The sequence below is a fragment of the Molothrus aeneus genome, chromosome 1, assembly GCF_037042795.1.
Source record: "Molothrus aeneus isolate 106 chromosome 1, BPBGC_Maene_1.0, whole genome shotgun sequence".
Taxonomy (NCBI): Eukaryota; Metazoa; Chordata; class Aves; order Passeriformes; family Icteridae; genus Molothrus; species Molothrus aeneus.
In genome coordinates this window covers 143670261-143684140 of record NC_089646.1, presented here as the reverse complement: position 1 = coordinate 143684140, position 13880 = coordinate 143670261, and positions in this window count along the sequence as shown.

The window sequence follows — 13880 nt, the reverse complement described above, 5'->3', positions numbered from 1 at the left end:
TGAGGAGACCTCACAGGATGTGTCAGGTACACTCAGCAGCAGAAGTTTGGAAAACTCTGGTTTATAAATACGGGCATTAAGATCAACTTCTGGGCAAGATCATTTTCCATCTCAGGAAGTCTGATGCCTATAGAGGAATGTCCTAGATGGCTGCATGCTTATGAACAAAAGTGAGCCCTTCTGAAGGGTCTCTCAATAGGGTCTTCTCCTGGGCAGCTGTTTGTATGTCTTCTTTCAAGCAAAGCCGTGGGGTTGTGAGGTTTGTTTGGTTTTTTGGTTGGGTTTTTGGTTTGGTTGTTGGGGTTTGGCTTTTTGTTTTAGATTGGTTGGTTTTTCTATTTTTTGGCCATTGACAGCATGTAATTTCATTAGACGTGAGCAAAATTGTGAGCTTTGTGTCTTCCTCCTGTGAACTCCCCTCCCACTTACCCCATTGCTTCCGAGAAAAAGAACCTGAAACAGGCTGTTTGAGATTTTTCTTTCTGTCGAACTGAAAGTGAGAGAGAAGCTGAGAATTTCTGAGCACAGCTGTACTTTCCCAATCAATAAGAGCTGATTGAGAGCCCAAAATGCTCTGCACACAGCTACAGCTCTGCATTTCCTGTCACTGCTGGAGGTTAAACCTTCCATCGCCTGCTGTGATGATTCATTTCCAAAACTTCAGTTAAATTATCACAACGGCAGGTGACCTCTGATTTTCACCCATGTCTTTTCCCCACCTTTAGGTTCTTTTATTGTTTTTCAATTAAAATGTGACTCACTTTGGTGGAATTTTGTCAGAGTCCATCAACCCCAATCCTCTTCCTCTCCAAACCTTGCTCCTAATGCATCTGTCACAAATTTTATTTTAAGCCTCAGTATTTGGTGCTGTCATTTTGTTGGATGTGTCTGCAGCTCCAAAAACTGAATTCAGAAGGGCTCTGTTGTGCCAGGTGCCGCACAAACATAATGAGACCTGTCCCCAGGAGCTACTTTAAAAAGTCCTTTCTGTCCTTTAATGATAGGCTTGCTTTCTGTCTGTTTTCTTCTGTTTCTCTTGCTGGTTCTCTGTTGAAAGCAGAAGCCTGGCTGCAAACTTATCTTTTGCTACCATTGCAGCAAACCAAATTGTCTTACTGGAGATGGCAGAACTGCTCCATATTTCTGCTTTGAGTATCAGACATCAGGACATGCTCCCATCTTTCACTCTTTAAAAATTAGTCATGATAAAATGGCATGATAGGTACAATAGAAAAATCTTTTAAGGTTAGAGATCCAATAAACCTTCCTTCTTTTTTTGATTCAGTGCAATCCTACCTGTTTTAAGAGACTTTAATTACTAATTAACTATGCTGTTCATTTGCTTCATTATATTCATCCCTGCTTTCTTCTGGGATTTCAGCATCTGTTGGGGAGGAAACCTTGGAAGAAAGCCAAAAAACCATGGCTAGAGGTGTTAGTGATGCTCTTTTCAAGTTAGAACTGGAACCAGGGACACCATTTGATGGTTAGTTACCCCACTGTGTTACTGTCTTGGATCACATCCTGGGGATGTGACACACCATGTGCTCATCAGAGCCTAGAAGTCCTAACAACAAACTGCAGCACATTAAGTAAAATTCAACAGACTAAATGAAAATTATTTTTTTTCTTTTAAGCACTATCTTATAAATTTCCCACTCTGATTAAGAGACTACAGAGGAGCCCCCTTAAAATGAGCACCCTTGGGTTAACTCATCCTCATAAGGAAAAGCCTCCCATTTTCTGTATGAAAAATTATCTCCACTTCAAGAGATAATAGGCAACAGCCTGGCCTACAGGCAGCCACATGCTGGTGGTGGAGTTAATTGATGCAAATGGCTCCAGGGTGTTTTGCAGAGGATCTCCAGAGGATCTTCATTCTCTTTACCATGCACATTGCAGCACAGCTTTCTTAAAGAAATAGGTTACTTTCACAAGACCTTCCCCAAGAAGGAGAGTCTAAACAAGGGTGAGAAAGTCATCACCAAACTGTAGTACTCAGAATTTGAGACATGAAGTTAGGTGTCATTATTGTTAGTCTCCTACACATTTCAGTCAAGCTCTAATAATATGTTTTCCCACATAAAAGTGCAAATGCTCCTGTGTGTCAGAGCTTATGTTTTTGCTTCAGAATTAACTCAGGTGAAGCTGTTCTGTCTTCCTCCTTCATAGAGAAACCCCAAATCTGGGGGCGTATTTTTCATTTAGAGCGGGATTACCAATTGATGCTCAGGATCCCTTAGCGAGGGCTGGCACTCTTAGTGCTGAAAATGCAGTCACAGCATTTGAATGCTGAGTTCCTCAGTGTTTTCCCACACCTCTCCGTCCCCAGAAAATCACTCCAATTTACATACACTTACCTGGGCGGGGGTATGTCTACACCATCATCTCACTTCCCACAGTACTCCTGTTCTGGATTCACTGATCTTCCATATTGCACAAACATTAATCAATTCTCAGCCTATTTTTGGAAAGTACCAGGTAGGTCCTTTGAAAGAAAAATCAAAGTATATTGTCTTATCTATTCTGCTCCGGGAATATCTCCCAGCAGGAAATATGGATGAGGATGTTCCAGGCTGTTGTTCTGCTCTGCAGAATCCTCCAACAACTCCGTACGGGCTTTGCAAACTCAAAAGCTCCAGACTTGCCATGTCATACATACAAGAACAAAATGTATAATCTCAGCTTCATTCCATGAGCACACCAAGCATCAAGACTGCAGCACAGCTCAGAATTTGAACTGAGAAGGGACCCAAAATGACAGCTATGTCTTAGAGGAGGAAGGGCCAGAGGAAGGACATAAGGCCAAGTGTAGTAAGGAAAGGACAGAGCTAACCTACTGTCACGGAGGCCAGCCAGCCTAGTGGGGTTGTAACCACTAGTGGATGTGTTCAGCAGGGTAGATGTATCCAGAGAACATCACTCAATGCAGTAAAAACAATTATGGGATATTACTTTGATGGGTTCAGGGATGCACACAGGTGTATGCAATCCCTTTGTGAAAATAACGAATTCAGGATATGGCCAAGGTTTGCTAAATGGAGTCTAGTTTAACCACATTTCTGTAATAAATAACTTAATGTGTGATTGATAATGGTTCTTTTAATGAATTCCCAAACTGGAATCTTGTCAAATAAAAATATGATATATTCCTTAGATGATGATTTTTTGAAGGAGAAATGCCATTGGTACTGCCTCACAATTCAGAGATCTTTGTGATACTGTTCTTCAGCTGAGATTTTTTTTCTGGTGGATTATACACACCATCAGTTTTGGAACAGCAGAAGCCAGAGAGCTCTCTAACATCGATAACTGCCTCCAGTGTTATTTTGAATGTGGATTTCCTTCTTACAATCAGAAAGGATTATATGCACTGCAGGTCCGCTAATGTTGCAATTGGAAACCTCCTACTGTATTGAAAACACAACCTGTAACAATTGTCAATCCACCTTTTGAGAAATGACCTGCAAGTGTGTGCCATTCCATAACCAGCTTTCATGCCCAGGAGTTCCCCAGCTGGTGCTGAGAACCTGACTCAAGAAGAACCATGAAATTCAAATCTGGGGAAAACATCTTTAGTTTGATGTTGGTCATGATAGAGGGCAAACTCTCTGCTGCAACCTAAGATGAAGAGGTTACAGTAATTACTCTACTAAGACTGCGGAGTAGTCTTTTGTATATCTGCAGAGGTGGGAAGGAGTGGAAAATCCTCTCCTAACCCTGTTAGCGTTCGGAAACATATAACCACGAAAATGATCATATGTCGGTGCTTTTATTAAGAGCTGTGGGTGTCAGGAGTATTCAACTCAAATCTGACTCTGACCATACATCTAAGATGAAAATGTTTCTATATTCTATCGTTATATAACTTTCATGTCAATTATTAAACTTATATTGTTCTATTGTATACATAGATTTCAATAAAGCATGGCTTCTCATGGTTCCCCCTTAAATTTCTAACATAGTTTCTCATGATTCTTCTTATGATTATACAATAATTATATTTAGTTACTAAACAATCATCACATCTAACAATTATATCATTTATCATACTGCTTATTCAGGTGCAACACAAAGCCTAACATTTCAGAGTCTATTTTAACATTTTCCCAGGTCCCCCTATCAACCCTAGCCCTAACCCTCCCAGCTGAGGATTGTGTAGGCAAAAGCGGGTACCTTCAATGAAAGACACAGTGGCCACACTATTTCTGAGGACTTTCTGCAGTCTGGATTTTGTCGGAGGACACACTTAAGGGTTAAGGTGAGGAATTTTCTCAGAAACTCACTGTACTTTATGTACTCACTGTCTGCTTTATCTAAACCCCTTATATCTGCATATTTGCCTTGGATGTCTCAGAAGGACAAATATTTGCATGAGATTTCTTCCGATTTTTACTTCCAGAAAAGTCAGAAATAGTATAAGAATTTCAAGAATGGCCTCTTTACTTCTGCTTTGGGTTCTCTGTAGAAGGAGGAAGTACAAATCTCCTAATATGTTCAATTCAACATCATTTTTTTCCAGGTCTTTTTGTCAAAGTAGCTTGTTCATGTTTAACTGTGGAGAAGTTACAAAACCCACAAGAGGACAGCACAGGCATCAGAAGTGTTGGGTGGAAGGGCAATAATTCAACTATCCTACCATTATGCAGAGGAAGTGTGATATTGGTGGAAGACTCTGGACATTCTTATACTCTGGGATCACTACATTGCACTGACATAGATATTTACTGTGTGGTAGGTATTGCTGGAGACAGAAGAGAAATGAAAAAATGTCTTCCTAAGTCTGCTCAGAGTCCTGTTCAGTGGCAGAATGTTGATTCATGAAACCATCTTGTTTAAGTAAAAGTTCTCCCAGACCATTTCAAGCCATGTGGAGCAAAATATCACTGCAGTTGGCAGCTCTGTACCTCGAGTGTGCCTGACCCACCATCGTGGCCCCTGACTGAGCACACACCAGAGGGGCCAGGAGCTTTGTTTAGGACAAAGAACCATTTACAGCTGCTTTCCTCAGTGGTGTATCTCTGCTTTCTGCTGTCAGCGGCATTTTTTCCCCTTTCTTTCCTTTCACCAGAAAAGCAGTTAAATCTGCATCAGGGACAGCATTACGGGAATGTAACTTATTAGTGCCAGAGGTATTGTAACACATCGTCTGCACTGCAAATAGGATGGCAGATAAGGCTTCTTCACATCTGGGGTGGGCTGCATATCTCCTTCACACTGGCAGAGAAAGCAAACAGCTTTGCTAAATGACAGTTGTTGGATCCAACAAACCGTTGGCTCTGTCCCTTTTCACATGCTGTAAATATCCATACCAGAAAGCCTACAACTAACCCATACGGAATCCTTGGCAGATAAAAATCAAAGGAGAGATACTGAAGTCTGATGTCTTCATCCAAAGCTGACTGAAGTCAATCTCCTAAAAGATTTGGCATTTAAAGCAATCCCTAAATAACCTTTTCATCCTGGGGATGTTAGCTGGGGCAGAAATCTCCCCAAAGAAAGTTTGAGGAGCAAGAGCATGACACTATGTGAAATTGATGTTGTCTTTCTCAGATTGTGCCCACAGAATCTGTAAGACAAGCTGAAACCTACACATCTATTGTCAGCCACATAAATCCAGGCTTATTATAAAATAAATAAATAAAATTTAAAGCCTCCCTAGTTAAACTGCCCCTTTCAAATTCTCACTGGCAACAGAAAAGTCATTACCAATCACGCACTGATGGGAGCACTGCAGATCATTTCTAACATGAGTTACTGGCCACTTTCAATGGCTTGTGCAATCAGTGGGTTTTCTAATTGCTTTGGGGATTAATAACACAATAGGAGGCCATTTCACATTGGTTGACGATTATCCAACTGTATAAAGAACAGGTGATAAATTAATAAATTATAATCAGCCAGTTATTAAAGCTTAATGGCAGATGGCTATAACAAGAATAAAGAGAGACTGAGCCTCACAAAATGGTATTTTGATAGTATTTTTCAATGCATTTTTAATGAGAGGCATATAAAATGCATAAAACTTATAAATCATTTATAGAAGAACAAACTACAGAGTTGAATGGTCCAGTTATAATGCTATCATTATATTATTAATATCACAAGATCACACAGCATCCAACAAATCTGACTGGCAGCTTATTGTGTCGGGTGCTGCACAAACAGAGAGGGCTGCCCCAGTGCTGAGGAGCTGCACGGCCACAGCTGGTGCTGGAGGGCTGCCAATGGCATGGGCAGGTCCCAGGACTAAAGCTCACTCACCAGCACAAGTTCTGCACTTAAGTCCTTTGTGGCTGTTGAGCCCAGTCTAGGGCTCTGGAATGTTAATCCAGGCGTGTTTGTATTTTTAAGGCATTTTGGTGTGTAGAGAGCACTGTGAGACCAGGAAACATCCTGCATGCAGGTGGGGAAATGAATGTGCAAGACTTTGTTTGCCTATTTGTTTGCAGGGATATGACATTTCACAGCACAAGTGACTGTGCATGTAAGTATTTCTTGAATGCTTTTTTTTGGTGTGCTAGTCTCAAAATACAGTTAATCAAATCAGTCTAGGACATCCCTTGTTTTCCTGTCTCCTTTTGCTTCCTCTGGGGCACTGAATAGCCTATTGTTTGTATTTTATAATCCCTGTATACTCTGATGAAATTCTCAACCTTTTTAGATCAGTAGTAAAACACTTATTGAGTACAGTTGAGATATAATTTCAAAACTTGTCTTTATGTGCTGGGTTACAGGTCTGCAGAATACAATTTCTTCCCTTGTACTCATACAGCACTCAGCTAACCTTGGAATCCTGGTCCAAATCCTATTAAGAACAGATAATAGTCTCAGAAGCCTGGCTGGCTAGTGACTGGCTCAAATTCACCCCAGTCAATTGCAAGTTAGGGTTTTCCCCACAGAAAATTTGGTGCTAGAAGGACATGGCTTATGGCACATGGATACACATCTGTGCACACAAAAATTCAAGCTCCTCCACCTCAAAACTCACCTCAAACAAAGTCTTCCTTTATTCCTCCCTGCTGAATGTTAGCTAGTGGTTTAATTAGATGTATTGAATATTCCAGCTCCCTAGAACCAGATGCATTGCTCACAAAAGAGTCATCATGGGTAATATCCTCCCTGGCTGTATTAAACCAGGGATCAAGAACTGAATAACCTCTGGAGCACAAGTTATGCTTCTTATCCTGAACATAAATGCTTTGTCATTGTGAGACTTTAAAAATGCAGTTGGCAGCTGAGGAGTCAGCCCCAGACATGGTCTGCCAGTGCAACTGACCCTGTCTCTTGGTATCCCACAGCTGCCCTCCCTCCCCTCTCTCACTAACATCATTGGCTGCTTGTTTCTATCTCCATCCTATACCTGAGGCTCTGTAGAAGGAGGATCTCTTTGGTTTTGGTGTTTGTACAGCCCTTAGAGTCATGAGGATTGGCTGGTCCTTGAAAAGGAGCCCTTCCCACAGAACAAATCAGAAAATAAGGACAAATACTCAAGAAATATCTTGGGAGAATCTTCCCTGCATTGAGTTTGCTGGAACCAGCCTTCAGCTGAACTCAGGAACACCAGACTGACACCTTTTCCCAGCAATGACACTCACACTGTTTTTTCCTCAGGCAAGCAAAAGAAAGAGTGGCTCCTCTGCACACACACTGGCAGAGGCCTTTGGGGAGTAGCAGACAAGAGAGAGACTCTTAGGAGTTCTTAAGGGGCAGGGACAGTCCAGAGGCATGGCCTAGGCCCTGGCTGTGAGCAGACCCTAGGGGGGTGTGGGAAGGGGTGATGCTCAAGGTACATTTGACTCTGAGTGATCTCCCTCCAGAGAGAAGAAGCTCCAGCAGAGCTTCTTCTCATGCCTGCTGTGTGGTGCTTCCCTCAGGCAGGTACTCATTGCACTCCTGACCTCCACTTCCACATGTCCATCCTGACCCTCCACCTCTACATGCCCTTCCTCTTTCATCAAAGTGGAAATTGATGTGTGCTCAGCCTCATGCTAAATTGAAAAAGAGCCTCATCAACAGAGATATATAGGCAAGAATCTTTCAAAACACTTAAAATTTCATGGTTATTAAAAGAAACACAAGGATTTCCCCATTTCCTTCCCTTCTAACACCTGTTTTCCATCTTCTAATAATGGTCCCTTTGCTCAGCAAAAAATAAACTTCCACTGAGTCACAGGACTGTTTCTCAGCCCCTTCAATGAGTTCTCAGGGTCCAGTTCTTGCAAGCACAAGAAAGTACCTCGCTCTTCCAAGAACTCAAGGTGTTCCCAAGAACTGCTTATGTAGAAAATGGGTCAAGGGGATGTCCCTGAGTGATGGTGCTACAGCTGGGTTGGGAACCAGCCCCCCATCCCTACAGTCTGGGGGATGAACAGCCCTGATGAGACTTGGGGGTGCTGGTGGATGAGAGGCTGGGCACCACCCAGCAATGGGCACTTGCAGCCCAGAAAGCGAGAGCTGCCCTGGGCTGAATGCAAAGCACTGTGAGCAGAAGGGCGAGGGAGGGGATTGTGTCTCTCTACCACACCCTTGTGAGACCCTTGGCTACTACATCCAGCTCTAGGGTCCCCACAATACAGGAAGGACATTCACCTTCTGGAGTGAGGCCAGAGGCCACCGAGATGATTCAAGGGATGAAGCACCTTTTCCATTGGGAAAGGCTAAGACAACTGGGATTGTGCAGCCATGGGGTGACCAAATCGTACCAGTACCTGAAGGGAGCCTACAAGAAAGAGGGAGAGGTACATTTTACAAGGGTGTGTAGTGACAGAACAAAGGGGAATGGCTTTAAACTTCAAGAGGGTAGGTTTAGATTAGATATTACAAAATATTAGGAGCAAATTCTTTCCTGTGAGGATAGTGATGCACTGAAACATATTGTCCAGAGAAGTGGTGGATGCTCCATGCCTGGGAGTATTCATAGCCAGGCTGAATGGGGTTTTGAGCAACCTGGTCTGGTGGAAGATGTCCCTGTCCATGGCAGCGGGGCTGAACTAGATGATGTTTAAGGTCCTTTCCAAAGCAAGCCATTCTGTGATTCTATGAAAATAAAAGCAATTGGTCTTCTGCAAGCTCTGAGGAGTACAATGGGATCAAAACCATGCAGTTTCCCTGGCTCTGAAGGAATTTCCAGGTGGTGGAGAGCTTATGAAGATAGCATCCTTACTCCCAGCATACAGATATGCAACAGGGCTCTGAAGGCTTAGAAGTGAACAGCACTGCACTCAGCTGCTCCTGGAGCCTGTGGGATGGCCAAGCAACCAGGTGAGTGGCCAAACTGGCCCCATGCCACCCTCAGGTATGAAGAGCTCAAATGGCTTCTCTGCTTCCACATCCCCAGTGACCTCAACCCCACACCCCAATCCACCCTCCCTCCACCATGAGCTGTCCCTCAGCTGCAAGCCCTGCTCTGCAGCACTCAGCAGATTCATGCAAAACTCTACTTTTCCTCAGTCAAAATGTGCATTTATGAGTAATTTCTCTCCCCCAAGTATAATTTTAAGCATTTTTACATTCTGTTCTGCAAAGATGTGGGAAAACTGCATCTCCTGCCATTCCCACATTAAAGCTGTCAACCCACAAAGAAACCTCCATCCACCCCACCTTTTCCCTCTCCTGATTCTAGGCTCTTTGACTTATTATCATGATGCTACATTTATCTGACCTTTATTGAATATGCCATCTGCCATGCTAGAAACTTTAAAGAGCATTTAACTCTTGCTGTATCTAATTGCAATTTTCCTCGCTGTTCTCCAAATTTAGCACAAGATCATTTGGAAACACTGCACCTTTCATTTCAGCTAAATCACAAATGACAATTAGATTAATAATAATAATAATAATAATAATAATAATAATAATAACAACAATGATTTTACTTTTTGAAGAAGTAAAATATTAAAAGACATAATACACCCAGGATTTCAAGAACTAAGAGTTACACTTCCTGCAGGTTTAAATACCAGGTAATGTTGTGTTATATTTTTACCCACTCTGTAAATGCAAGTATCAACCCCAGGCCTTCCTAAATGTCTTTTATTCTCTCCCAGACCACCGAGATACACAATGGTCACAGTGAGTTGCCTTTTTTTGGTCTCCCTGAGCAGCAATATCCTCAAAGAATTCCAGCCAGTTAATGAGGCATGCCCTTCCCTTCCTGAAACCATATTAGATATCCTTAATTAGGCCATGCTTTTCTAACTGTTCCTCCCTTAGTATCTCAAAAGAGGAGCTGAAGACTTTCAACTGCACAGATCTGCAGCTTCCTGGTGCATCCCCAGGCCCTTTATAAAAATAGAAAAAGAGATCACATTACCTCCCCCTCAACCCTAAGATACCTCTCCCCTGAAGGAAGCAAACTTGTAAAAATAGTAACTACAGCTTCTCCAGTTTCCTAACCAGAGCAATAGTAGCCTAAATAGATGTGTATTTTTCTTTCCTCAGCAAGGATGAGCCTTGGATAGGTTGGAAATGTGTTTCAGATGGGCTTGAGAAAGCAAGGGAGCACATTCCTCTGCTCATCCAGAGCTCATCTTTCTATTGTTTATTCTGTTCACCTGAAACTTGACAAGATAATTTTATGGTTTTCTAAGATAGAAGTTTCTTCTGTTTTTCTTGGTAAGGATTCTCAATGGTAACCAGAACTGAAACATACCTTTTCAGATCATGCAAAATTTGGCCTTGAACTGGAAATACCAGAAGCTTCTGGAATTTCTCGTTTTCATTTTTTTAAAGATTGACCCAATACAGATGCTTGAAAGCCTCATGATTTGAACTAGTTGAGTTTAGAATTGAGGTTTGCAAACCATGGCCTAGCTGATAAATTCTACCAAAACAAAGTGATCACAGTTTACTCTTCCAATCCTGCCCTGGAATAAGCCCAAATCTGGCCCTTCTCTGCCTGCAGTGACAGTACTGGCCATGCCTTCCCCGTCACTCTTGAAAGAAAAATCTGATTTTCAGGCAGAACAATTTCCTCTATAAAGATCACTTTCTTGCCTCACCTCACCACTACACATTTTAGGGTAGCAGCATTTTATTTTATAGCTCTCTCCTCTTTATTTTCTTGATGCAGGTATATATTTTTTTCTCTTGGTGGAACTAAAGATGAGCATAACATTAATTCTATACAGGCCAGCTCAAAAAGGAGAAAAAAAACCTGAAGTCCAACATCAAGCAACTGTGAAAGGTGTGTGCAGGACCCAAATGGAGCCCAAGTCTTCCACAGTGGTCAGACATGGACTGAGCTCAATCTCCCCCCAAAGTGTGGAAGCTGTTACATCTGACTGCAAAACTTTACAGGCTCCACAGCAGCTGCAGAAATTAACATCTGGCACACAGAGATGGCCACACAGATCTGTGGGACTGGGGATTAGGGGGTGTGAAAGTCTTTGCTAGTGGCCTGAACAAGATGCTGCAGGGAAGCTGAGTTCAACACTGAGAATGTGGCACTCAGAGGAGGGGTGGAAGCAAGACAGCTGCTTCAGGGGCAGAGCAGGGTTTCTGCCAAAATCAGCTTCCTGTTTACTGATGACTATCAATATTTTATTCAAATTACACCAATAGGACTGAAAGAGTCATTTCAGTGCCCAATACCTGCAACATAAAAATTATTGCCCCAGAGGTCTCCAGATTTTGCCAATGGGTGACAAAATTGACCTGGAGATAATCTTGGATGTGTCTCAGCTCAGCAAATATTTGACTTCAGGGACAGAAGCTACTTCCAGTATTATGAAAAATATAAGAATTTGTTTACTCTTCAAAAAGCCTTGCAAATAGCCTTGATCTCCTGTAACACTGGTGATTGTCCTGATTCAAGTGGCAGGTGAAATGGGAAATACCCAGAGATTGCAGCCTTTCAACATTTTTACAGATCTCTGAAATTCAAGTATATCTCTACAGTCCCGTAGAATAAGAAAATATTATTTTTAATTATTTTCATAATGATGGTCCAGTGACAAAGACCTAATTTGTGACCTTTGAGAAATAATCAGTGTGTCTGAAGCCACTGAATATATACCAGAATTAAAGGCAGACAAAAAGGTGTGACTATTTCCGTGGGAGACATTCACATCTGCCCCTATTTCTTACAATCACTGCCATCAAAAATATCTTTTGATTATGTTTGCACATAAAGAATAATGCTTGTCCCCTTGTCATTTCTTCAGATCAGTGTGAGAGAAATTTTAAAACTTTCTGCAAACAAAACACATCTCTTATCTCTGGCTTGCTTCTTTGTTTCTTTGTTTCTTCTTTTGCTGAGGACTATCTCTATGGCTAGTAACAAGTCATGCTTTCCTTTAGGAAAACATAGACAAGACATCATAATGTAAAAACACAGCACAGTCAAAGCATTCCAGTTTTACCTCAAGGTAAATTCATAAAGGTCAAAGTCAAATGTGGGTACAAACCTGTCCCTGAGTAAGGTGAAGAGCCTTTTATGAGCACACATGCTGGGTGTCTGAGAGGTGCAGGGTGTCCATCTCTGTGAGACTGCCTGCCCTCCTGCTTGCCATTCAACCCAGCGGACTGCAGCCCTTTGCAGAGGAATTTCCCTGAGTTTCATGTCAGAGAAAGCCTCCTGCCAAAATCTGGAGGTTTTGAGTATGCGTGAGCAGCTGGGGCTAATCCTTGGTCTCTGCAGCTGTACCCCCACATCTCTTGCTGCCATTTCAGGATGGTTGGGTGCAGATAATCTCCTCTTCACTGCTTGGGTTTTGGCTGTGGCCTGAGGAGAGCTTTCCCACTCACATTTTGTGTGTTACACTTTAACTTTTGTCATTGTTCATTCTCCTTTTATTGACACAGAGGGATGTTTCTTTCACTTCAGCATTTGCTCTCATCAGAAGCAGATAACACCCTGGGAGGCAATGGGAGGCAGAGCTTGTCCCCAGAGGTCACCCCTCTTTGCAGGGAGGGGGCATTATTGTCTCACCTTCCTCCTTGAACTCAGCATCCCTGCTGTGCCAAGTAGTGCTGGGTGTCAGTTCCACCTGCGCTCCCGCTCCCTCTCTGCCATCAGTGCTGCTGCTCCCTGCTTTTCTTCTCCCAGGGAGAGCAGCAGAGGTCAAAGGGACCTCCAGCACCAAATCCAAAGCAGGTCTTACTTTGGTGAAGCACTGGTGGGCCAGCTGGCCACCCTGTGCTTGCCACAGACATGAAGCCTCAGAGACCTGTCCATTCACACATCAGATCTAAACAGCCCTCCTGTCCTTGGTACCTGTGGATTTATCATCACAAGACTTCATAATATTAAGGAAAGGCTATTCCCCCTTTATCACAAATAAAAACTGAGAATCATAGTTCAAACACCTTAGAAATGTTGGGTTCACTATATCATACTGATTTTACTACATCATTGTTAAGTGGGAAAACCCAAAGACAAATAGAGAATCAACACTCTCTGAATACAGCCCTAGGCCTAATTTTCTGAATTATGAATTAATTGTTAGAAGGGCACAAATAGGAGTCAGGTCTCCACACCACTTCCTTCCCATCCCACTCTTCCTCCTCACCTCAACTGTTATAATTTTTGCAAGAGCAGGAGCAGTAAAACTTAACCAACTTAGAGGAGTCACTGTGGCAAGTAGCAGGCATTCTGTGCTGGAGCCCTGAAAATCCCATAAGCCATTCATTAAGTGGGAGTGAAGCTATTCCAGTGATAAGCATTTATGAAAAGCCCACCCTCAAAATCAAGTTGGAAAAAGCATTATGCTTCCCTTCCTGCTTTGCTCTGGAAATACAAATGCCTCCTTTGATATGTCACAGGCATTTCCTTGGAAAAATTTAAGTGGGAGTGAGGAATTCCCAGCAATACTTAACTTCAGACCAAAAATGCATCAGAATAAATAGCTTTTTAAAGGCAATTTACATCATGAAAC